The following is a 24278-nucleotide window of genomic DNA, read 5'->3' as shown; positions in this document are numbered from 1 at the left end:
TTCAGCAACCTGCTGTCACACCAAACTCCATTCCTGTTGTGACAATACCAGTGTTCATATGTTGAGCCACTCATATACAGCGGCAATGGACAGTCCTTAAACTCATAGGGCCTGATTCACAAAGGTAAACTTAGACCAAAAGTCTGAGGGCCATATTCACAAAGGTAAACTTAGACCAAAAGTCTATGAGTTAAGTTAGGCTTTTAGTCTAAACTTAAACCACAAGTCTAAACTTAGAACAAAAGTCTAACTTTACTACAAGTAAAGTTAGACTTTAGGTCTAAACTTAGACTTGTGGTCTAAACTTAGACTTTTGGTCTAAATTTACCTTTTTGAATTAGGCCCATACTTTGGTGGCTACTGTTTTTCCATAGTTTACAACTTAAATGACAGAGACAGATGTGAGTGGAATGGTATTTTTGCAGCTACATATGAGCCTACCAAATGCCAATTGCCAGTGAAGTGGTGGTTTATTAAATACAGCTGGATGTAGAAACTATTTTTTAAAGACCAGCCAACAATGAAATCTATAATGAAACTTTGAAACTTTGAAATCCGTGAGAGTGCAGTTGGCTGATACCAAAATTGATATATAGTTCATTGAGAAAATGCATGAAGGAGGATCAGCCATATGCCCCAATGTCTGAAGTGGGCTGGTGTGTGTATATGTATATCAGTGGCAGTCATCACTGGGTAGTTTTAGTTAAGACTATGTTTCCATAGGAAAAGCCCTTTTTGCTTCCATAGTAAATTGGAGCCGTTTGACAAATCCTCACAAAACTTTCTTTTGAAAAGTCTCATCCATCACAGCTCCTTCTTGGAATGTTTCAAAGTTTCAGGGTAATTTGCCAACCGGAGGCTGGCCAAAAGTGGAGGATAGGTGCAAAATACATTTTCACCATTCATTTTACGATAGGAAAACTGAAGATCAAAACCGCAAAAACTGCTAAACAGATTTACACCAAATCTGGAGGAAAGCTAGGTCTTGGTCCAGACAGGGTGCTCTTTGTGATTTGGTTTAAATCTGTCAAGTAATTTTAGAGAAATTAAGGCTAACAAAATATAAGATATTTTATGTCAAGGAGCTAATAGATCTCAGGATCTGATTGGCTGTCACTACATCAACAACAATGTGAAGAAGCCATCTCAAAACGTAAAAAGTAAAGCAAATACATAAGGTGGCAGGGTAGGGATAACCTGCCCCTCTAGGCTTGGTGAGGGGGGGTTCCAGAGGGACCCCCTGGAGCCAAAAAGGTTTTTTTTGCCACAAATTTGCAGTGGACCCCCAAATCCACTGCTACTTAAAAAAAAAGCTGGCTCCTTCACTTATAAAGAAACACCCCAGCTGGGACAGGTTTGGGGGGAGGTGGCTTAGTTTAATGTTATGGGAGGGCGGCATGTACTGCTGCTCCCCAAGTCTTACTGGAGCTCCCAGGACCCCATCCCCCGGGGCCAATTTAAAGTTAAAGGGGGGGCTCGTGCCCTAATGTAACTATAACTCTCGCCTCCATCATGCACAATTTTCTCATCAATAATTGTGTTGCTAATGTATGTTGCAGTGATAATATCAATGACGCCATAGAAGATGTCATCAATTATGTAATATGTGGAGTGATTAGCTGTGCATTGCGAGGGTGCAAGTTATAGTTACCTTAGGGCTAGAGTTATAATTCGGTGAAACAACTCTAACTATAACAGCTGACTTTCTATGTTTTTTTGCTTGTAAATTCATAACCTAACTATAATGTCCCTGTAACCTTTTTTTTTCAGTCAATTTCTAGTTTTTTTTTTTTACATAAGTCCTAACTATAATGTCCCTGTAACCTTGTTTTATATGTTTTTTAACACAGCGGGGGGTGGGCTCAGGCATCCAATCATGCACCATGCACTGCCTTCAACTGTCAATGGGAGGGCTGGCCACAGGATCTTGCCAACACCTTGCATGCATCCTGCCCCAAGCCATGCATGGTTTTTGGCCGTATGTGGCAGGGTGTGGCTGCAAGACCAGGTCAGGCCCTGCAGCCAACTCCCCATAGACATCCATCCCCACGCTGCGCACAACGTTTGGCCGTGCGCAGCAGAAGTTGGCCACAGGAATCCAATCCCCTGCATACATACAACCCTGTGCCACGTTTGGCCTTCGGCTGTGCATGGCGGGGTTGCCATCAGGCATCCCATCCCACGCCACGCATTTCCTTTGGCCGTGCATGGTGGGGGTTGGGCACAGGGGCTGACCTGTGGCCGTGCAGCCAATCATCGCATACATCCAACTCTGGCTGTGCATGGAGGGGGTTGAGCACAGAGCCTGGCCTGTGGCCAGGCCCTGCATCCACCTCTTCCTATGCACCCTGGGAGGGGGGGGAGTGAAGGTATCATTTCTGTGAAATGAGTATCAGTGTAGGAATGCATCCTTACCTGCTTATTTATCCAAGAAGAGGCCACAGTTTTGCACAAAATGTCTACCCAACTGGAGCACTTTCTAATGCCAAATTAGTAAGTGCTACCTTGTTAGATAAATATATAGTGCATATTCCACACTACAGTTGTGTAACAGACCCTATGTAAAGTCTCCAGTGAACTTGTGTGTCAGTAATGTTGGCAATGTGATTGTTCCTTGAGCGTATTCATACTGATAACATGAATCGTGGTGTGGAGAAGATGAGGAAACTACAAAGAGTTGAATCTCCACCAAACAAGGGTACTTCTTAATTGAATGTAGTAAGTGCTTTTTTGTTTGGTGGAGATGTGCTTATATTCCTCTGCTTCAAGAACGCTTCTCCAAAATCGGTGGGAAATATGCTGCGGGCTTTTTAATAATCATCGTGGTATAAGGGGGAAGAAGGTGCATACCTCAGACTTTTATGTGGTGGGCCAAGGTCCTGCCGCCAATGTTCCTGCATGCAGGGAGCTGGCAAAAATGCTGCTCCCTGCGGGCGTGAGCAATCCTTCCTTCTGTTTTCCGGCCTGCTTGACAGTGGACAGGAAAAGAGATGAAAAGTCTGCTCCCAGTGAGTGGGAGTGTTTTTTTTGCTCGTGCCCGCTGGGAGCAGACTTACAGTTTGCTCTCGTTTGGCGAGAGCTGTCAAAGCTCCGCTATGTGAAAGCAAACTGCTATCCCCCAATGGTGGGCAACTCGGGAGATAGGGGGCCGGCCCTGGGGGTTGGCAGTACCCAGGGCCAGCAATGGCTGCAGGAGGGGGGAGCCACGTGGCCCCCTCCTCCTTTCAATTTTCACAGGCCGGTCCCAGGGAGGTGGAGGTCACTGGGGCCATTAACACCCTCAGAGAGGGGAAGCGCAACATCCCTCACACTTTGCATTTGGCCATGGCCAGGAGGGGGGCCACATGGCCTCCATCCCCTTTATTACTACTTTTGTGCCCTGGGGAGGTGGCATTCCCCAGGGCAATCAGGAAATAGGAGGGGGGGGTCCACACAGCCCCCCTCTTTTTTAATTCACAAGCCCTGGGTTAGAGGTGGGCCCCAAGGCCTTCAAAGGCCTTAGGAGAGGGCTGCATGCCCTCCTCGTATTATCAAAATCAACCCTAGGGAGGTGGTGGTCCCTGGTGACAAAACTACCTTTGGCGAGTGGGGCAGCATGCACCTCCCTTCTATTAACATCAATAAAAGCTTTCCCCTGCACCATGGCCCACCTGGGGGCTTAAAAAGACACAAGCATGGTAAACCACACTTGTTTTTTTTTTTTTCTCTGGACTTTCAGATCCTTCATGATTTTCAGCGAAAATCTTTTTTAAAGAATCATTTTTCACTCTGGTGGGGTCCCTGGGGAACCCCAGCACCAGGGCTAGAGGGTCCGGGTATTCTCACCCTGCCCCCTTTTTATTTTAACTTGTTTTTTAATTGACTGAGTCCCAAATAGGCTGCTAACAGTTCCTGATTGAAGCCAATCAGATCTCAGCATGAGAACTCTGGGATCTGCAGAGGCTCCACATTCCTACATATACAAATTTGTTTATTCTTTAATTACTCCAATTACTTTAATTCCGTCCAGCGGTTCGGGCTGTAGTCAGGTTCAAAACCCCAATGGAAAATTGCACGTTGAAAACATGTTTTTGGACCCCTCCTTTTTCTTGGCCTCTGCTTGCTGAAACTTTCAAGACAGCAGCTGAAATGAGCAGCATCCTTATTCTGAAAATTTCACAAAAATTCATCAAATGGCGCCAAAGTGTAAACCAAACAAAAAACACATTTCCTATGGAAACTAGCTCCTAACTATAACTAACTACCGATGACTGCCAGTACGATATAATATATATATATATATATATATATATTTATATTAAAGTATCTGCTGCTATACATCATAAGGATATTGCAAGTCACCAATGAGTGGAGCGAGGCCAAAGATTGAGTTCCTTTATTAAGTTATGGAACTCCAAAGTTCTTAATAGGTATTTCATCCCATATAATACATGGTCACACCCTCACCATTCCCACAAATCGCTTAAAACCTTGATGTGTATCTCCTTCATATGAAAGAGTGAGCATGTTTGCAAACATGAAGAATAAAAATAAAAATGAGTGCAAAATTAAACACACCAAAAACCTGTTAGATATTTGTTGCAAACAGATATTAGAAACAGTTCATTACAAGTCAGGTTCTTTTTTTAAAAAAGCTGCAGTAACTCAGGCTGTGTAGAAACATGCAGATTCTAGCTTTTCTCTATACTTTCTATACTTGAAATGCAAAAAATAAACATATTTTCTCTGCTTGTCATTGTAAACTATTAAAATAGAGCAGAAGAAAGAAAAGCAATGTTCCATTTGGTCGCTTTTAACAGCTGCTTTAATTATGCAACCTTACCTGCATTTCACCTTGGCTTCTGGCTCTTGCTGCAGGCATCATGATGTCAGAACTGAGCTGTAATAACTTATAATAGCTGAGTGCTGGTGTCTTTTCTTTATAATCGGCTACTGAATGCATCACTAGTTGCTGATTATAAGGAAATTAGAGCAATGCATTTATACAGGGATTACAGATTCCCATCAGAGATAAATATATATATATATATATATATATATATATATATATATATATATATATATATATATATATATATATATATGATACATATGTACTTATATATATCCAAGAAAGAAGTGACTCAAACAGATGGTCTCACCAAAGACCAAAAATATATTTCCACTACAACATTTCTGCTTCGGCCTTCCTCAGATAGTATAAAATGGTTTGCTCAGTGGCTGCACAGCTGACACTGCTGGATTGTCAAAAAGCATCATGAGTGAAGATTTCAATTGGAATGTGGAATCAATGCAGTCCTGAGAACTCCTCAGATACTCAGAAATCAAGTGTTATTGTCAGTGATGTTCAGTCCATCTGGATGGAGTGATTTTAAATGGTACATCCAGGAGTTTTCTCTGATGTCCAGTAGTTCTTCCTTTAAGACATGTTCCACAGGGAAGATCTTCAAATCTGATAGTAAATAGTCCACAAGGTTAAAATGATTGGGTACAGACTGGTCAATTTTCTTGTTAATTATTGCTGATTTGTGGTTCCTGAATCGTGTACGGAGGGCATTCACTGTTTGACCTACATATTGTTTCTTACATGTCGCTCAACATGCATTATCTATGTGATTCAGTGCCAGTGCCAAAGCACTAAAAAACAATATTAAAATCTCTGCATCCAGATGGACTGAATATCATATTAAATTTTCTTGTAACTTTTTGCATCTTTTGGGATCCAGATTTTTTCCCTGGCTGGCTGTTGTTTTCTTGTGATCCTTCAGCTTCTAGTGTATATATATATATATACATATATATATATATATATATATATATATAAAAACTGCGCTGTTGTGTTTTATGTGTGTTTTATGGTTTGTGTGTAGTGGTGGCATGAGGACTGCCAGGCCATTACTGCTGTCTGTATTGAGTCTTAAAAATGAAACCTGGAAGTTCTTGGAAGGCCAGAAATCCCGCTTAGCAATAAAGCACATCTGCAATGACAAGGGGTAAGGACAGTGCCTAATTTGACCTTTTCGTTTCCGGTGCAGGGCACTGGCACTTATTTTTTAGGGCCGGCCCTTATTTTTCTGCTGCATGCATCTACTGCGAGCAAAAGACACATGGGTAAGACAGAGAAATCGAAAAATGAAAAAGCGTCACAAAGGGAGAAAGCAGAAAGCTGCAAGAGTGAGCTAAAGGGGCAGAGACTGGCTGTAAATGGATTGAAGATGACTGAGATGGTTTCTGGATTATGCTGCCTCAGTATTCCCCGCTGGCACATTTAATTGCAGCAGCTGTGTGTTTCAGAGGAGGGCTCTGGACACTAGCACGTTTTTATTTACAAATTAAGCACTGGGTAAGGGTCAGGGGCCGGATAACATCATCATGCAGTTGGACATACGCCCACCTGTTTGGGAACATACGTTTCCCTGGTATGGCCTCAAAGAGTAGAGGGACTGAAATATAAATACTTAATTTCCAAAAGAGCTTGAATGAAAGCAGGTACAACATATAGCTCTGCATGGGTAGGATGACCAGGTGACTCCTTTTTCATCAAATCTTTGTGGAGGGGGATGGATTTGCTACCTCTTCCATGCTCCCACGACACTTTGGACCTCATTACGAGTTTGGCGAGGAGATTATTCCGTCACCCTTCCGCCATATTACAAGTTCCATTTCCACTGCGCAGGCGACAACCTGGCCCATGGAGTTAGAAGCTCCACTTGATGCTGTTAAACTAAGTTGCCTCAAGCACCCGGTGGAGATGATTTCGGAACAAAAATATGCGGATGGGAACAAGGCTTTTTGACGATATGAAAAAGGAAAGCAAACCTAGCGGGCGGTGATGTTTTGACCCCCAAGCAGGCCCGTTCCACTTTGAGAGAACGCGTAGGCGGTAATTAGGACAGCGCAAGCCCTGGACACAAGCAGGTAAATAAAGGTATGGCAAACAATCAAATTGCTCTCAGCTGATTTGTAGCTTTGAAAATGAGCCTCGGTACTTGAAACCAGGATATAGATAAGAGGGTAAAGTTATCAGGGAAGAAACGATTACAGAGCAATTGGCAGCATTGCCTGGAGCTCGCCGCAAGTCAAACAATGGCACGAGACAGACAGAGAGTATGTCCGGAACATATCGCTATAAAATACGGTACCGTTCAGACTGATAAGGCATTCAGGGCACACAGAAACAGCGACCTATAACAATGAATGAACTCTAGACGTTTGCCATCCCCAACAATGCCCAGGGCACAGTGCCTCTTCTACAGCGGAGCCTGGAGAAATAGCATGCTGGAATTCTGGACATCTATCAGAGGGCCAGTATTCCTGGGACAAATAAGCGAGAAATGTGAGTTTTCTGTATTTAGACAACGGAAGTTTGTTTGAAATGCGTGTTCCACGAATAGGACGCTTTTATGGTCACAGTTAGATTTTACGACGCAGCTGTCTGATTAATTGTGCCGCGTCTGATCGAATAAACGAATCGCAGATCCCTGCACATACATATTTAACACGCATTAGAAGATGCAATACGTTATAGCGCGGGCCATCGTTCTTTTGGCTTTTTTAATGCTTGATTTGTGATTTTGTTTTGGTAAAACTTCACTGCCGGGGAAGCTGCTGTACCCTCCTCAAAATTAAAAAAAGATGAAAGCAAAACTTTTTTTTTGGTCCTAAAAACACACTTTGACATTTAAGCTTTGGCACTGAAGAGAATTACTTTGTGTGTGGATGTGCTCCTTGTGAAAGAGCAGAATGGGACAGTCACATTGAAGTTAGTAAGTTCCTGAAATCGGCTGACCCATTGCCTCAAGCTGTATGCTTTACTGGGCGGAAGAAAAATGTGAATGACACAACACCAGCAGAAGAGGGCTGACAAAGGCTTGTTGAAAGCCTGTAAGGATATTAAGTTTATCATTTAATACAATCAAAAGACATTGGCTAGCAGAACTAATCATTAGGGGGAATGTGAGACAGTTTGAGATGAACTGAGGAGTTGGAGAAACAATAGGGCAGTTTACAGAGGTGATGAAATGTCGTTCTTTTTCCCTTTAGTTTTATTCATTTTTATTTTTTCTCTTTAGAGGTTTCAAATAATACAACGACTTTACATGATGGCTTGTTCAGCATCTTGGGCCAGGAGGAGAATCAGCTTAGAGTTAGTTAGTCTTGGTCCTAACTTCATAATTGGGACCCTATTTTTCTTTTGTGGATTTCATGCAAAGGATAGGAAGTCAGTTAGAGGTAACTGGGGCTGATTTAATTGGCAAATAAGGTAAGCACCGCCACCACGGCAGAGTACTTTACTTCCACCATGGCGAGAGTACTCTGTCCACCATATTTAGAGATGGCTGCTGCCCCTGCGCCATCTCTTATATTTCCAGGAACCGCCCCGTTGTAAATGCATTGTAAGTTCCACAGACAGCTCCATCAACATGACGGAGCTGTACATCAAACTTACAAATTTTTCTTATTTTCAAAAAGAAAATCCCAAAGCAGGATTTTCTTTTTGAAAATGAAAAGAAAAATGACCCCCTCGCCAGCCTCCCATGGCATGGGGGGATGATATAAAACAGTTTTCACTGCCTCCTACTACCACATTTGTCATGGCGGTGATGGTCAGTGAAAATAGACCATGTGTCCACCCAAACTAAAGACGGCGAGCGACACAGGGCCAAACCTCCGATGGCCCAATAGAGTTGTGTATAGGAAAAGGAGACAGGGAAGACTTTGCTGTCTATACATTGAAGGTCCAACATCCGACTGTAAATGAGGCAGGCAGACCTTCAGGTTGGCGGAAAGTTACTCCATCGCTGTTGCAATGGAATACCCTTTCCGCTGATATTTAATTCAGCCCCATAATCTGTATACACAACTTGTTTACAGACTGGTAACTTTACTTGGGATCTGTTGGCCAAGAGCTTTTTGAGATAAAGTAATGTTTGTACGATGATAGTTGGTTGATACTTTGTCAAATCTGAACATTTCTGGCACATGTATATTTGTGTTGTTTTTAACGGTGGCACCATTATTTTGAGTACTCTCCTCTTGTAGTTATTTCATCAGAGCTATGATACTGTTTTCACTAGAGGTTTTTAATTTCAGTGCCTCCCTTCATGCTCTGTCAACAAAGATTTTCTCTTGGGGTGTTGTACAGAGAGGCATTTTCTGCTCTAGCCTCAACAAGGTTGACCCCAGGTTTACTTCCAGTGGTAGAGTCGTTGAGGATTGGGGAGGCCCATGACTTTTCCACAGGTGCCTCTCCAAGTAGCCCATTGCTGACAGATCAGTTTTAGTGCCCCAGATTTCAGCTCTTTAGCCTATTCTTCCTCCCACATTTGCTTGCACCATTTCAAAGGATTACAGATGCATATTTCCATGCTTTTGGGTGAATTGCATAATGGCTTTTGCAGATCCCTGGCTAGTACGTCCATAAAATCTTTCTTTCAGTTATCAAGTTTAGCCTGGTCACTCCCAGATAGTGGAATGTTTTTACTAAGAGGATTGCCTGTATTCCCAGAATTATTTTGGGCGTGAAGTGCCCTTTTAGTGCCCAGGCCCAAATCATAACCTTTGATGTTGTTGGGTTAATCTTAAAATGGTTTTGACACAGTAATTTTCCATCACAATGAGTTAGGAATGAAAGGCATATTGTGTCTTTACCAACAGGATGGAATCACCAGCATTCAGTGTACATATCATTCATATATATGCTGAATACCAAGGTGTCTTACTGGAACATTGCTTTACTGCTTTATTGGTGCTAAATAGTTTACTTCTAGTTTTGTTTATGACTACCATGACTTTGAATCTGCATTGAGGTTCTTTGTTATCCTTAAGTGTGCCAAGCACATGCCTATTGTGTCTAATTTGGACTGTAGCAGTTCTCTTTCGACAAGGTTGAATGTTTGTAATAAATCCAAAAAGAGGAAAGAGGACCTGTCTTTTGAAGGTGATCTCAAAGACAATGTGACATAGGTTGTAGATTTGGTCTATGGTGGATCGGTTTATCCTAATTTCATCCTTGACTGAATACAGAATGTAGTAGCCTTCTACCACGACTCTCTGTTGCTCCAGGGTAATATTTGTGATTTTTTCTTCTGTGTCAATGAGACAGATGGATCTGTAGGAGATTGAGCTGAACAATTTGCTTTTCTTCTAAAGCAACATTTTGGAAAGGATGTGCGGTTGGCGAAGGCAGTTGATGTGCGGTTGGCAAAGGTAGTTGATAAAAGCAGTGACAACTATTTGTTGAAAGCTGTGTAGCATTCTTGCAGAATCATATTGGGCCTACAAGCTTTTTTCCATTATCTTCTTCATCGTGAACCAAGTGGTGGGCCCATTTCCCTTGGGTTATTCATTTCTGATGCAGTTCCCATATGACAAGTTGACTGCTTTACCAGTCGGAAATACTTTTCTGATGTTTCCTATTTATAATCTGCAGTGATACTGGCATTGATATTAATCTGGGAATTCATTTTTGCATTTGCCACCAGTGACCAGAACATTTTGGAATCATTAGGCACTGCTGCTTCACTGAGAAGGCTTCATAAACATTTGAGAAATTACCAAATTATTTTTTCTATAAATTGGGCAGTTGCTTTGTACCCATTTCTAAGGTGTTTGATGTTTTGACATCTCTGCTCCTCTGTGCACGTGGTAATTTGTTTTCACTGTTTTACCTTCATCATCAAAACAAAACTTTGGACGATTTAGTTGTTTCCATTTTGGTTTAATAAACAAAACATTGTTTTTTTTTTAACGCAATGGTTCGACCTTTTTAACCATCCCTAGTAGGTCTCAAAGATTACGACAGCTGCGGTGTTCATATTGCTATTAAGGATCAACTAGTCAATGTATAAGTGAAGACATTGAACATCTTCTGTTAAAAGGATAACACTTTTGCCTGTTTGGACAAAATGCCAAAAAAGCTTAATTCTGCTTCTGATTCCCAAATCCTTGCTGTGGCTTTGCTATTCAACCGTACCTGTCACATCAAGACAGAAATTAAAGGTGATGAGATTATGGTCGCCCTCTACCCGATATTGTATAGTCATCTTTTCAAGTCTGTGGCAATGATGCAGGTCAAGAAAGATATAATCAATTTTTGAGTGTGAGCTAGAAGAGTTCTAGAATAGCACCATCTGTTGGGAATGTATTCAGCTCTACAGTTACTGTTACCATTGCTTAACTACAACTGTTGCAACAACCACTGCCATGACCAACACAAATATAATAACTGTTATTGTAACTACAACTACTTTAATGACTATGGACATGACAACCATGGCATCTACCCTTACATTTGCATTGCCACCACAGGGAAAAGCTCACATTGCTTCCAAAAAATTAAATGTCAGTCAATGTATGATCATTTACCATTAAAGAATTCTTTGTAGGAGGGGTGTGGCAGATGCCGATGGTGCAGGGAGCAAGATTCAGAGCTCCGGTCAGCAAACCTCATCCAGTGTCATCCTGTCCCCCTATTCGGGCCAAAGGGCCATACAAACAGTGTGAAGGGCCCCCCAAAGCACTGTGGGGTGTTGGGGATCGAACTTCCAATGAGCCATGCTCTGGCGGACACACTGACTAATGTGCTTGGTGGCCGTGAGGCCAAACTCACAAGATGGCTGTTAGACTGTGGTGTTGGACTGCTGTGATCATAAAGGGGGCCTGTTGGGGTTTGCCTCTGGAGCTGAGGTGTGACAGCCCTGGGACAAAGTTCCCCACTGGGATGTGGGCTGAGGCACAGAGGCTGAGCGTACCCAGACAGGGAGCACTCTGAAGGCCAGTGAAACAGCGCTGACTCGAGGACTGCAGTGACCGCCCACCAGCCACCTGCTACACAACCATGGGACTTGGCGTCTCTTGAACGCTGTTGTAGCACCCCCTGTCTAAGGAGAACTACTGCGGCTACCCTGCTTCACACTATTTCTGTCGCCCGACTACACCGTGCCTTCAGACTGTGAAGACTATTGCACCGCACTGTGGTGGTTATTAATCCACTGCTATCAAGGGCCATGAAGGGCCGAGGAGTGAGTGGTCTTGAAACTTGGCAGAGCCCTGCAGCATGTGACCTACATGAATACAATAACTGGAGGCCTGATTGTATACACCTCTCAACTCCGATTCCTTGCTGCTGGTCCTAGCAGAGAGGGCACTGGTCCTAGCACTCGACAAACTAGTGATGGGAGCGGCTGATGGGTGCTGTCCTGCAGCAGCTCTGGTTATGCAAAAAATGTCAGCCCCTCAGTATAGACCTCCTTACACATTTGCTGAATTTCACCCCTATGAGTAAGAAGTGGTGCTGGGACATTGCAGACCACTGTGTGACTCGTGCCTGGGCTCTTGGAGAGCTGTTGTGGGAGGTAATTGAAGCAGAGCACCTGTGCGGCTGAGGGACCTTGTGGTGAGTATAATAGTACAGCCTTGTTGGTGCACACCACCCTCCGAAGCATTGAATACTGGAGATACTGTGCTATGCACCAATGCCCCACTGGTGCTTCCTAGGTGGCATATAAGACACAGCCCTTGCACTACAGACTGGCGGTGCAGGTATGATGGGGCTCGAAGATGGGAGTACACAGAAGGGCACATTGACGCTTTGAGTGTGCAGCTTCCCCCTGGGTTCACAGCACCAGAAGCTTGCCAATTTGAGCCGCACTGCATCTGATACTATACCTTTGGCTGGTTGTTGCCCCTATGAACCTCAACGAGTGCTGGATCCCCTTGAGGGCCATGAGAACCTGCTTATGCAGGGGTGTCTACATGCTGGGCTTACCCTGGGACATTATTACTACTCCTGTCAGCTGCAAGAGCCTATGTGAATTGTTGAGACCAAAATAATGGCACTCTGCAGTGCTCAGGAACAGAACCTATATGTGCGACATAACTTACTGTTCCTTCTCGTACAATCGGGAAGACTTCCCAAAAGAAGGAAACAGACACTGGAGGCTCGGCATCAGAAGACACTTTTGCACTCTTGCATGACGGCAGGGCACTGAATTCTGAGATGGGACCCCTGGGTGGCCCCACTGTCAGTGATATCCTGCAGGATATACCAAACTCTACAGAAGTGCTGGAAAAAAGATTGACACTGTGGTGGTGGATATGGGGATCTTGAGGGATAATCAAAGACGTCAAGTAGAAAGTGTTTCTGCAGTACAGAAAGAACTAGATAAGATCCCCCTACAGTGGCAGCAATGAAGGAGAGGCTCACCTTTGTGGAGACAAAGGTTCTTAACACTAGAGGTTGGTCTAACTGAATAAGTGGAAGGAGACAACATGCTGGACTACCTTGAATGGTTGCTAAGAGGGGAGGTGGCAATGAAGAGACTTTCTCCTTTTCATGCGCTTGAGAGGGCTCATCAAGTCCTGACAAGGCCCCACCCCAGGGTCACAACCACGCCCAGTGGTGGCAGGACTGTTGCATTATAAGGACCGGGACCACATCCTTCTCCAGGCAAGGCTGAAGGGGGACCTCAGCGTTGAAAACAGTAAAGTCATGGTGTTTCCGAATTTCACCAGGGAACTTCAGAAACAGTGATCTGCCTTCCCAGAAGCGATACTTCTGACATTTCCATATTTCTTATGCCATGATGTTCTCTGCCAAGCTGCTCTTAACTATGACAGATGCAGTGCAGTTTATTTGGTCCCCACAGGAGATATGGGAATGGTTAGATCAGGATTCATCACCCAAGTCTGGCCAGACATCCCTGAGGAAGAATGATGTGTGGGCTGACTGAGATACAGAGGTTAGAACTACAGCAGGGCAACCCCCTCTAGAGCAGAAGTCCAGCAATAACAGATGAGAGCAGTGGAGGTGGTGGCAACTTTGAGTGGTAGTGGAGTGAGTGTCCAACTCTGACCATGAGTACGTCTTATCTAGGAACTCTAGTACAAAACTGCCCACCGTGACTCCTGGTAATGCTGATGACCTACTGTAATGTACTTGCTTTGTTGATATCCCTTTGATTTCTAATTGTGGCATGATTCCCAAGTGGTGAACAGAGAGCTGTTGGGCCTATACTCTAATCCCCCTTGGCCACAGAATGCTATATAGGGCCTGATTACAACTTTGGAGGAGGTGTTAATCCGTCCCAAATGTGACGGATATACCACCAGCTGTATTACGAGTTTCATAGGATATAATGGACTCGTAATACGGCTGGTGTTATATCCGTCACATTTGGGACGGATTAACACCTTCCTCCAAAGTTGTAATCAGGCCCATAGTGTATATTGACTGGATGGGAGTGCTCCTGGCATGGAGCAACTGGTCACTCACTCCCCATCTTCGACTGATTGTGCACATGGATTTGCCCGCAAATGTTTGGCGCTAGAATGCTAGTTTAGATGGGGGCACTGCCTACTTTTCCTTGGGTATGGGAGTTGGGTTGTATATTGTTTATTTGTTTATTGAGGTTTTCTGAGTTGCCTCCTAATGTTGTTTGAATACCTGTCCTGGATGGGAGTGTGGTGCTGTGTGCTTGCAACAAGCTGGTGGCTGCAAATGGTTGTATGCAGATGTGTCCAATGACGACCCCCCCATGAACTACAAATTCTTATTCTAGAACATTAGGGGGGTGCATAATTTGACCAAATGCTATAAAGTGTTTTAATACCTCAATAGACTGGGGATCCAAACTGCTAAGTAGGACTCAGTGCTACAGCGCAGATGAGATGGCAGGCTTACTACACCACATTATCAGCCTATGCACGTGGGGTTTTTATTTGGGTGGAGCTGGTGGTCCCCTTCCAGAAAACTGGGGACTTGATTAAACCAGCGGGTAGATTTTTGGTAGTGAGTGGGCGATTGGCTGGCTGGGGCATAGCGATAATTAATACCTGCACCCTGAATGTGGATCAGCGGGCATTTCTGGAGACCTTATCTGGAGTGTTGTCTCCCCTCCTGGTGCACTCGGTCATTATGAAGGATGACTATAACTTGGTAGCTGATCCTATACTGGACCAATCCTATCCCCCACTGATGGACTTTATGGTCCACAGGACAGCACAGTTATTTCTGAGCTGGCAGGATAGATCAGGACTATTATATATTTAGGCCCATATTTATACTTTTTGACGCAAACCAGTGCCAGCGCTGGTTTGCGTCAAAAAATTTACAGCGGGCTAACGCCATTCCATGCGCCAGGTGGGTGCCTTATTTATGGATTAATGTTAGCCAGCGCTGCGGCCTGGTTAGAGTAAAAAAATAATGACTCTAACCGGGCAATGCAGGCGTAGGGAAGAATGGGGGTTGTGTGTCAAAAAATGGTGCAAGTCAGGTTAGAGTAAAAAATCATGGCTCTAACCGGACTAGTGCCATTTATTGATGCACAACCCCCATTGAAATGACTCCTGTCTTAGGAAAGACAGGAGTCATGCCCACCTGCCCTATGGCAATGTCCAGGGGACTTCTGTCCCCTGGGCATGGTCATTGGGCACAGTGGCATGTAGGGGTGCCCAAGTTAGGCCCCCCTATGCCACTTAAAAAAAATACTTACCTCTACTTACCTGTACTTACCTGGAATAGGTCCCCCCATCCATGGGTGTCCTCCAGGGGTGGGCGAGGGTGGCAGGGAGTGTCCCTGGGGGCAGGATAGGGCACCTGTGTACTGCTTCCATGCTCAGAGACCATGGAAATTAGCCCACAGGTCCCTTAACGCCTGCCCTCACCCAGCCGTTAAAAAACAGCGCAAATCAGGCTGGGTGCCATTTTTTAAGGCCCACCCTCTCCTGTGCGCGGGAGTATAAATAAGGCGCATATGCCTTAAAGTCATTTTTAGGGCGGGAACATTAACGCATTAATGTCATTAACACAAGGTGGTGTCACACATCCAGAAAATGACGCACACTGCTGAATTTTGACGTTCGCGGGGTCGAGCATCAAAGTATATATATGGTGTTAGGTTTGCGCCAATTTTGCATCAAAAATTGTGATGCAAATTCGGCACAAACAGAGTATAAATATGCCCCTCGGTGTTATATGCACCCAGAGATCAGGGATTATACCTTCTTTTCAGGCTTTCATGAAGATCATGAATGCTTAGATACATTTTTATGCACTCCGGATGTACATGACTCTGTACGTGAGACTGAATACCTTTCCAGAACCATCTAGGATCACAACTCAACATTTCTTAATCTGGTGTGGGAGAGGAAATGGCCTTGGATAACTATGTGGAGATTGAAGCCAGAATCTTTGGAGGACCCAGTCTTTTTGACACAATTAGAATTCAGCAATATTTTGAGGACAATACAAGTACAGCATCCTCCTCCCTCCTGAATGGGATGCTTTTAAAGTTGTGATCAGGGGGAAGTGCATAGCGGAAGTGGTGGGCATGTGGTGCACTTTGTTGGCCAATGTTGTGACAGCAGAGTCAGCATTAGGAGAGATGGAGAGGCGCAGACTGGGCCCTTCAACAGGCACTGTTGGATTCCAAGGAGCACTTAGAGGGACAGGTGGGAAACTCCATTGCCATGATTGCAGGGGAATACATGATACGTGCACATGTGGAACAAGACTGGACTGGCCCGAACTTAGCATGGCTTACCAAAACAGTTAAACGGCATTCCATCATTTTGGAACAGGACACCGTCCAAGGGGTCTGACTTTATAGACAGGCGGACATTAACCAACATTTCAGAGACTTCTACTCTCGCTTTTATATGAGCACCTACCCACATGCAGAAGGCACTGTGACTGATTTTGTGGCTGCATTGCCTTTACCAGTTCCTACACCGGATGAGGTTGAGGAACTTGGAGGAGATATAACACTACAGAACATACAAGTAGCAGTGAAGGGCATGGTGTGGAAGAAAATTCCTAGAACAGACAAACTTCCTTTCGAGATTTATGCCACGTATGGTGACCTATTAGCCCCCAAACTAGAGGACCTATATAAAGAAACTAAAACTGCGGGCTACTTCCTGCCTTCAACCTGGGAGGTGTTGGTGGTGCCATTGCTAAAACTGGGGAGACCTCCACATGATTGTGCTGCGTATAAGTCACTGTTGATGCTTAACATCAATCATAATATCCTCTGCAGGGTTTTGGCAACCAGGCTCCTCCCTCTCATGACAAAATTAATACACCCGGATCAGGGAGGGTTTATTTCCGGCTCAAAACAGTAATTAATATTAGGAGGCTGCTGATTCTATTGGAAGTGGATACATATGATCGTGAGGAGGCAGCGATATTCTCAGTAGATATTGAGAAAGCTTTCAAGAGCTTAGAGTGGCACTTTCTATTCCGCGTTAAAGTGAGATTGTGATTGGGGCCCAATTTTATAGCCTGCACTAAAGTGCTGCATACAGACCCTACGGCCAAAGTCAGAACTGGTTGTGTTATCTCTGAAACCTATGAGGTGGGCCGGGGGAACCAAAAAGGGCTTCCCCTTGTCACCCTTGTTCTTTGTGTTAGCAATGGAGCTGCTGGCCTGTAGCGCTAAATCTGGAGACCGTTACTAAGAACTGGCAATATGGGAATGGCAGCATCATATTGCCTAATATGTGGATGATTTGCTTCTATTCCTCGGTGACACATCAACGGATCTCGGAGGGGGCTATCACTCGTGATTTCGGTTCAATGTCAGGCCTTGTGGTCAACTTGCAGAAATCATGACTGTGCCCTGTGCTTGCAAAACATTTGACCTCCTGAGGGTCTAGATCAGCTGCAATGGGAGCCCCAGCTGTCTGCAATATTTGAGGGTCAGGCTATTTCATGATTAAGCTGACCTGTTAGACGGCAATGTGGGGAAGGCGGTTCAGGTACTCAGAACCAGCTTTGACATTTGGAAGAGACTTCCACTATTGGTAGCGGGCCACATCGCTATCCTTAAAATGGTGGTCCTCCCCCAGCTCTTATAGTTTTTTGTGATGCTGCCAGTATGGACTCCCTGAGCATTCGTTTGGGAACTAGACTCGCTTATCATTGCTTTCCTTTGGGGAACAAATCATAGAAGAGTAGTTATGAAGATTCTGCAGTGTACTGTAGGAGGAGGCCAAGAGGTGCCTGAGCTTGAGACATATTACATAGAGGTGCAGACACAATGAATAACTCAATGGATGGGTGGCAGGTTGTCCACAGAGCGAGAGATGGGACAGTTTATACCTGAGCTCCTACAGCTATACAGAGTGCATGTAGGGATGAGCTGTTCTCTTTTTGGAGGCACCTGTGAATTCCGAGTGCAATGGCATTTTTGGACTAGGTGCTTGCAGAAGATGCAAGCATATGTCCCGTACTCACTCGACATGCCCCTTAGCATCTTACAGGCATAGGCCACATGGGAAGGACTGGAGAGCACTAATGGCCAGTGAGACTGCAGGCGTGACACAACTAGGGTACTTGTTCCGAGCTGGAGAACTCCTCCCGTTTGAGGATTTTAGGTTGGAATTTGACTTACCTCTGGGGCACTTTCTGCTACACAGGGCGGTAAGAGTGGCAGTAAGAAAGATTGGGGTGCGGGCATGTAGGAACCACACCCCCTCCATAAGTGCTCCAAATATATAGTTACGTCCTCGGGTACTTTCAAGGCAGTCTCCTGTTTATATTGGACGATAATAGAGGATATTCTGAATCCCTTAGACCCTCTACGGAAAAAAAAAAATTGATTAGATTGATCAATGTTTATGTATTACATAGGGCATTCCTGACACCGGGGAGGATAAATAGGCATTTCAATGTTGCTGGAGCAACATGCCCGAGATGAGGGTTGATTAGATTGGATTTTTTTTCTACGATCTGGGAATACCCATCCCTAGCAGACCATTGGGAGGAGATCACAGTTGTAGACATTACATTGCAGGAGATTGCTCCTTTCCAGGGCACTGCCTCTTGAGTTGGTTTCCACACTCCTCCAAAACCAAGATTACCAGCAGATTCCAAGATTTGCCCTTCATTTTTTATTTATCGAAGAGAGAATTTACTAGGAATTGGAAGGATACTAAGGGACCCTGATTGGTGGCTTAGCGTAAGGAGTTTGTGAGGTGGGCAGAGTATGAAAGCAATGTGGTGCACTGGGAAGCCCAAAGAGGTAATGGCTCAGTGGAGATTGCCAGGGCCTGGGAAACATTAGTTTGAAGGACCCAGAACCCCCTTTGCCTGTAACATCACCCTGTTTAGAACTGATATGATGCTTATAACTATTCCTGCAGAAGTGTGATCCCCATATTATGGCCTTGCCGCTCCGACTCTATCTTCAACTTAATATTAGTTTGCTGAATGGAACAGATGGACTTGGGACAATAGACTTGGCTTAGGGACTTGGCGGGTGTCTTGGGAGGGGGTGGGATGCCCTGGCTGGACTGTGGTAGAATGTGGCTCTGGATGTGTTTACATCACATATGATATGTTGCTGCCTTGTGGCTTGATGTATGTTACAATTTTGAAAGCCAAAAAATCTGTCCAAATAAATGAAGAATTCTTTGTACAAAGAGGGCACATGTCATCAAGTCCCAAGAAAGATTGCTGCTTAACTTAACATCAGAAAGTGGTAAAGGCAGTTTGGTGGTTTACAGACAGATGCTTGGGATGGGTCACCAACCGATACCACCAGCTTTCAGAAATGATCCTGTCCATGATCTCTGGGCTAATTCTATCTCAGAAAACCAGTGACTAAAATTAAAATATTGGAAGTGGTGACATATGGATTTTGAACTTATGGACTTTCAAGAATCAAAACACACCAGTTGGGACGAAGAGAAGGTGAACACACATCTACAGTGCCTAACAAAGGGCAGCTGTTACTATCTGTTTCTTGGGACTGACAAAGAGGTGCAAGCATCCATTTGGGCATAATTTATGCCCTACTAGTTCACCACCAATCTTAGGGAGATTAAAATACCATGGCTCCCAGAAGTATGCTGAAGAAAGAAAGTACATTATGCAATGTGAAGAAATCAGTAATCCGAAACTGTGTTTAAGTGACCACAACATTTTCCTACCAACTCAGAGAGCAACGCCTGTCGGAGGCGGTCACGTGGAGCTCCCGTCATGCTCCGTGACTGAGAGCCCCACGAAACAGCAAGATGGCAGGGCTGAACCTGCTGGCAGACGCGTGCTGGTGTTCGTTGTAACAATGTGGTTTCAACTCTCCCCTGCATACTAAAGGAAAGGTGCGGCGAGGTGCGGCTCAATGACTGCGGCCGGTGTGCCGCTCTGGGTGAGGACAGGATAGCGGCCTTGCAGACTCGCTGATGTTTAGAGGAGCGGCCCTCGTTCTATGACAGGCGGCAGGCCGGCTTAGGAGTGCCACACTGGTGAAGGTAGCAGCATGAGGACAGATCAGCAGAAGGGAAAGGAAACCCCTGATGCTGGCGGCTGTTTTTTATTTTTTTTGCCTGAATTAGGTGATCGCCCTTATGAGGAGGGCTAGGAGCAAGAAAAAACAATTGACAAGGTGACTTGCAACGTGAGGCTTTGCAACATGAGGCTGGTGAAGCAAGTTGGAACATTCTTTTCTTTTTTTCTTCTTTTTTTTCATGTGACTGTATGGAGCAGGACAAGCAGCTCTGGAATTAACACGAGGGGGAGGTGGAGGACAATATAAAACAATATTATAAATAATGCTCTCACCCTTTTGAAAACTAGAGGAAGCTATACACTGTGTCCCCCCCAAAGCTGTAAGCACTCACATTGTACCATATAATCTGACTATATAGGTACTAGTAGTGGCATCCTGCATATGACTATTATAGACTCAATGAAGTCATTGGAGGCAGAGCAATAGTGGGGAGGGGAGGAGAGTAGAAAAACAAGCATTTTCAATGCAAGGGGTCTTGCGTTTGCTCGAGTTAGAGCTATTAGTGTTGGTAAGAAAAAAAAACGCAGCACCATCACACTATGTAAAATGCAGCGCGACTCTGCGTGGAAAATAAACAGATAAAGTAGTCCGGACACCATGCTGAAAACATCGAGCCTCGTATGTTTTTAGTAGTTTACCAGTGCTGTGTAAGGGGGCTACACACCGGAAAAGGCATGACGTATGCAAGCCTTTCACAAATAAAAGCAAGAGGATTTTAAAAGGCAAGCCAACGAACCAATGTAAGTGACTGACGTGACATAGGTGTGGTTGGAAGCCCAAAGAGAGATTACAGAACGGGACGGAGCGATTTGCGCTCACTCATAAAAAGGACAAAAAAAGTGTGAAGAAGAAATAGCTTCATTCTACTTGCATGCATGCTCATTATGTCCTCTCACTTTAGTCAACGTGCATGGAGCAAAATAGTGAAATAGGCACTGGGCCTTGACAACCCCGTAAGGTGGAGGGTGATAACTCTCAAATATACAAAGTCGTATTTTATGGATTGAGTAAATAAGCATCTCTCAACTAGCATTAAGGGGAGAGAGGCAGACTCAAATCAACCGCTAAATGAGTTATAAAGTTTGAACAACCCGCTACAACAGCATTAGGCAGCACAGTAGGGGCAAATGTGGTGCTAAGGGCGCAACGGAAGCGGTTTGTGCTAACACGGATGCAGCTTGCTGCCCCCTGGGCTCCCTTTCAGTGACTCTCTTGATAGCAGCATCTTCTGCAAATATCCAGCACCTCACCTCACTTCGCCCCACAATAAAGCGCATGGCGCAGGATGCGGGGTCTAAGGCACGGACAGTTGGAAAAATCCCTAAAGGATTCAAATCTAAAACTGTGACTCCTGCAGTGAGAAGGCAAAGGCATGGCTCAGGTCAGTAGGATCTAGGTGGGTCCTTAAAAGACTCTGCAGGGCTGCAGGATCTGTTAGTTACTCCTCCATACTTACAGCTCTTCCAGTACTTCTTGGGTCCAGCCCGTTAGAGTATCAAGATCAAGAATTAGCGATATCGCCATCAACTCAGATCATTTAGCCTCTTTCTCAACCCTCCATTCCCATGCTGAGCAACCAGACCAGTGATTCTCAGACAACCTTGGCTTGTGCAGCAGCACCCATTATCCTCCTCACCTTACCGCTTAGTGCCCAGCAGCTCAAAGACAAGCCTGTATATCCTTTGTTTTCTACTATTAGCGGCAATGCTAAGGGGGCGTCAAAGGAAATTGAAAAAGAGAAAGTGAAAGAGAGAGGGCAAACAAGAGAAACCTCTTTGACTAAGGAAATGCTAATTGGCAGTAAATTACTTCCCACTACAACATTAAATTTAATATCAGAAGACTCCTGTCATATAACTCCAGACTCAATATCCTCTAATGAAAATATCCTACTACAGACTCTCTGCTCCTCTCCACTCACCCACACTCCGGGCAATTCTGTTGTTTCTTCAATGGAGGGTATGATGGGTCAGATTTTGGAGGAGCTCTGGGCAATAAAACAATATCAGGAGGAGGTACGTAAGGACACCAAAGATCAACTTAGCCAATTAAATACCCACTTAATTAATCTCTCTACACGGGTATCCCAAGCTGAGCATAGGGTTTCTGATCTGGAGGATGGTAAAAAGCAACAAGAGTCTGTAACATCCCAGATCCAATCAGAACTTGAGGAATTACAATTTAAGCTTGATGAGATGGAGAACAGATCTCGGTGCTCGAATCTGAGGTTGATAGGGATTCCTGAAGAGATTGAGTCGTCTTCATCTGTGACCATGGGAGTCGCGGACCTCATCTATAAATGTACCATGCCAGAAAAAGCCACAACCAAAGAGGATCTCTCGATTATGAGGGCACACATGGTCCCTTCTAAGTGCGCCTCAAACTCAAAATACCCTTGCACCATACTGGTCAACTTCGGAGACTACAGGAACAAATTATATCTCAGCCTATAAGAAGGAGAAACTTTAATACTGGTGATAATTTCAGCTTCCGTGTGTTTTCTGATATGTCTATTGCGGATGTGCATCAGCGGCATGAATTTGTGGGTCTCAGAGATGACTTGAAGAGATTGGGGGTCCCCGCTGGCATTGTGCAATTAGCTAAACTCAAGGTGTTGCATAAAGGACAAGCCCATAACTTTCAGGGTGTACAGGATGCAAAGAACTTTCTCACATTGATAAAAAGGCAATGATATGGTATTGGAAAAAGTGTGTTTTCAGGGAGAAACAAACTTATGTGCTTTATGTTTTTTGTTAATCATTTATTGCCCTGCTGTTTTCCATAATTGAGGCTCTAGGAGTACCATGTCAGTGCACTCTTTTCTTGGGTGTCAGGGGAGGGATTCACAGGTGGGGGGGTTCACAGTTTGGTGGGGCCATGACAGGTGGGGCCCTCAGGGAAAGGGGGGAGCTATCCTCCTTCTGGTGGGGGGATCCATTCACTAGGGTGGGGAAAAAGAGCAGATAACAAACAAAAGTACAGAGAATTTTATTGGGGTTTGACTATTACTTTGCCACATGATGATGTCGCCTGGTAGAGGGGGATTTGGGAAGGAATTAAGGGTTATTTCTTGCAATGTACATGGTGCCAACAATCATGTAAAGTTTGCTGCTATTCTCAACTGGCTTAGGGCTTCGCAATCGCAGATCTTTCTTTTGCAGGAAACACATTTAAAAAGTCAAGGTAATCAGCCAAAACTCCCTAAATTTATCGCACATGCTTACTATGCATCGGCTAATGCCACGGTCCGAGGGGTGGCTATAATGGTGTCAGGGATTTTCTAGGAAAATGTATCAGATTCACAGAGACCCGCAGGCACGATGGGTGGTAATTAGTACACTTATCTCAAACAATCATTCTTTTTGCAAGTTTCTACTGTCCAATAGAAGATGATCCAAGCCCCCTTCAGGGACTCTACAAAGTTTTGTATACACTGCCCGGCCTATTCATTATTGGTGGAGACTTTAATGTTATTCCTGACACCCAAATGGATGCTTCTCGCAAGAACAAAATGCAGAATAAACCAAGGGTGTCCCAGTGGCTAGGTAAGAATATTTCTGATTTAGCGTTAGTAGATGCATGGAGGGCCGACCACCCACAAGTTTATGAATATGCCTGTTTTTCAAAAAATATAACTTCTAGAATCGATTTCATATTAATTTTGTTTTTCCTTACAAGAAGTGGCACCGTTATTCATGCTAATCCATTTTCGGATCGCACAGCACCTCAGGCTAACGTTGACTTGCCTGGTGAGATGTGCGCTCGTCCGTGCTGGAGCTTTGACAAATCTCTTTTAGCAGATAAAGGATGGGTACGGATTCTCAAGACCTCAGTTACTGATTATTTTAAAATTAACAAAGATTCTGCTTCTATATTCTCCATTTGGGAAACTCTCAAGGCTCACATAAGAGGGTAGACAATATCTTACAAAGCTTATACGGTCAAGGCTGCTAAGTAAAAGGTAAAAGAGCTCCAAAAGGTGCC

General features: G+C 44.4%; 1 long non-coding RNA gene across 1 annotated transcript in view; it reads left to right on the top strand.

The window, feature by feature from the left end:
* Window positions 1–7222: 7222 nt before the first annotated feature.
* The window catches only part of LOC138295617 (uncharacterized), a 131956-nt gene continuing 114900 nt past the window's right edge, over window positions 7223–24278 (top strand). The window contains exon 1 of the long non-coding RNA XR_011203644.1: window positions 7223–7336. This is a non-coding gene — a long non-coding RNA (uncharacterized lncRNA). The remainder of the gene's footprint in view (window positions 7337–24278) is intronic.

The sequence above is a fragment of the Pleurodeles waltl genome, chromosome 5 (genome assembly GCF_031143425.1).
Source record: "Pleurodeles waltl isolate 20211129_DDA chromosome 5, aPleWal1.hap1.20221129, whole genome shotgun sequence".
Lineage (NCBI taxonomy): Eukaryota > Metazoa > Chordata > Amphibia > Caudata > Salamandridae > Pleurodeles > Pleurodeles waltl.
Note: the sequence above shows the minus strand (reverse complement) of the source record. Positions and strands in the feature narration are given on the sequence as shown.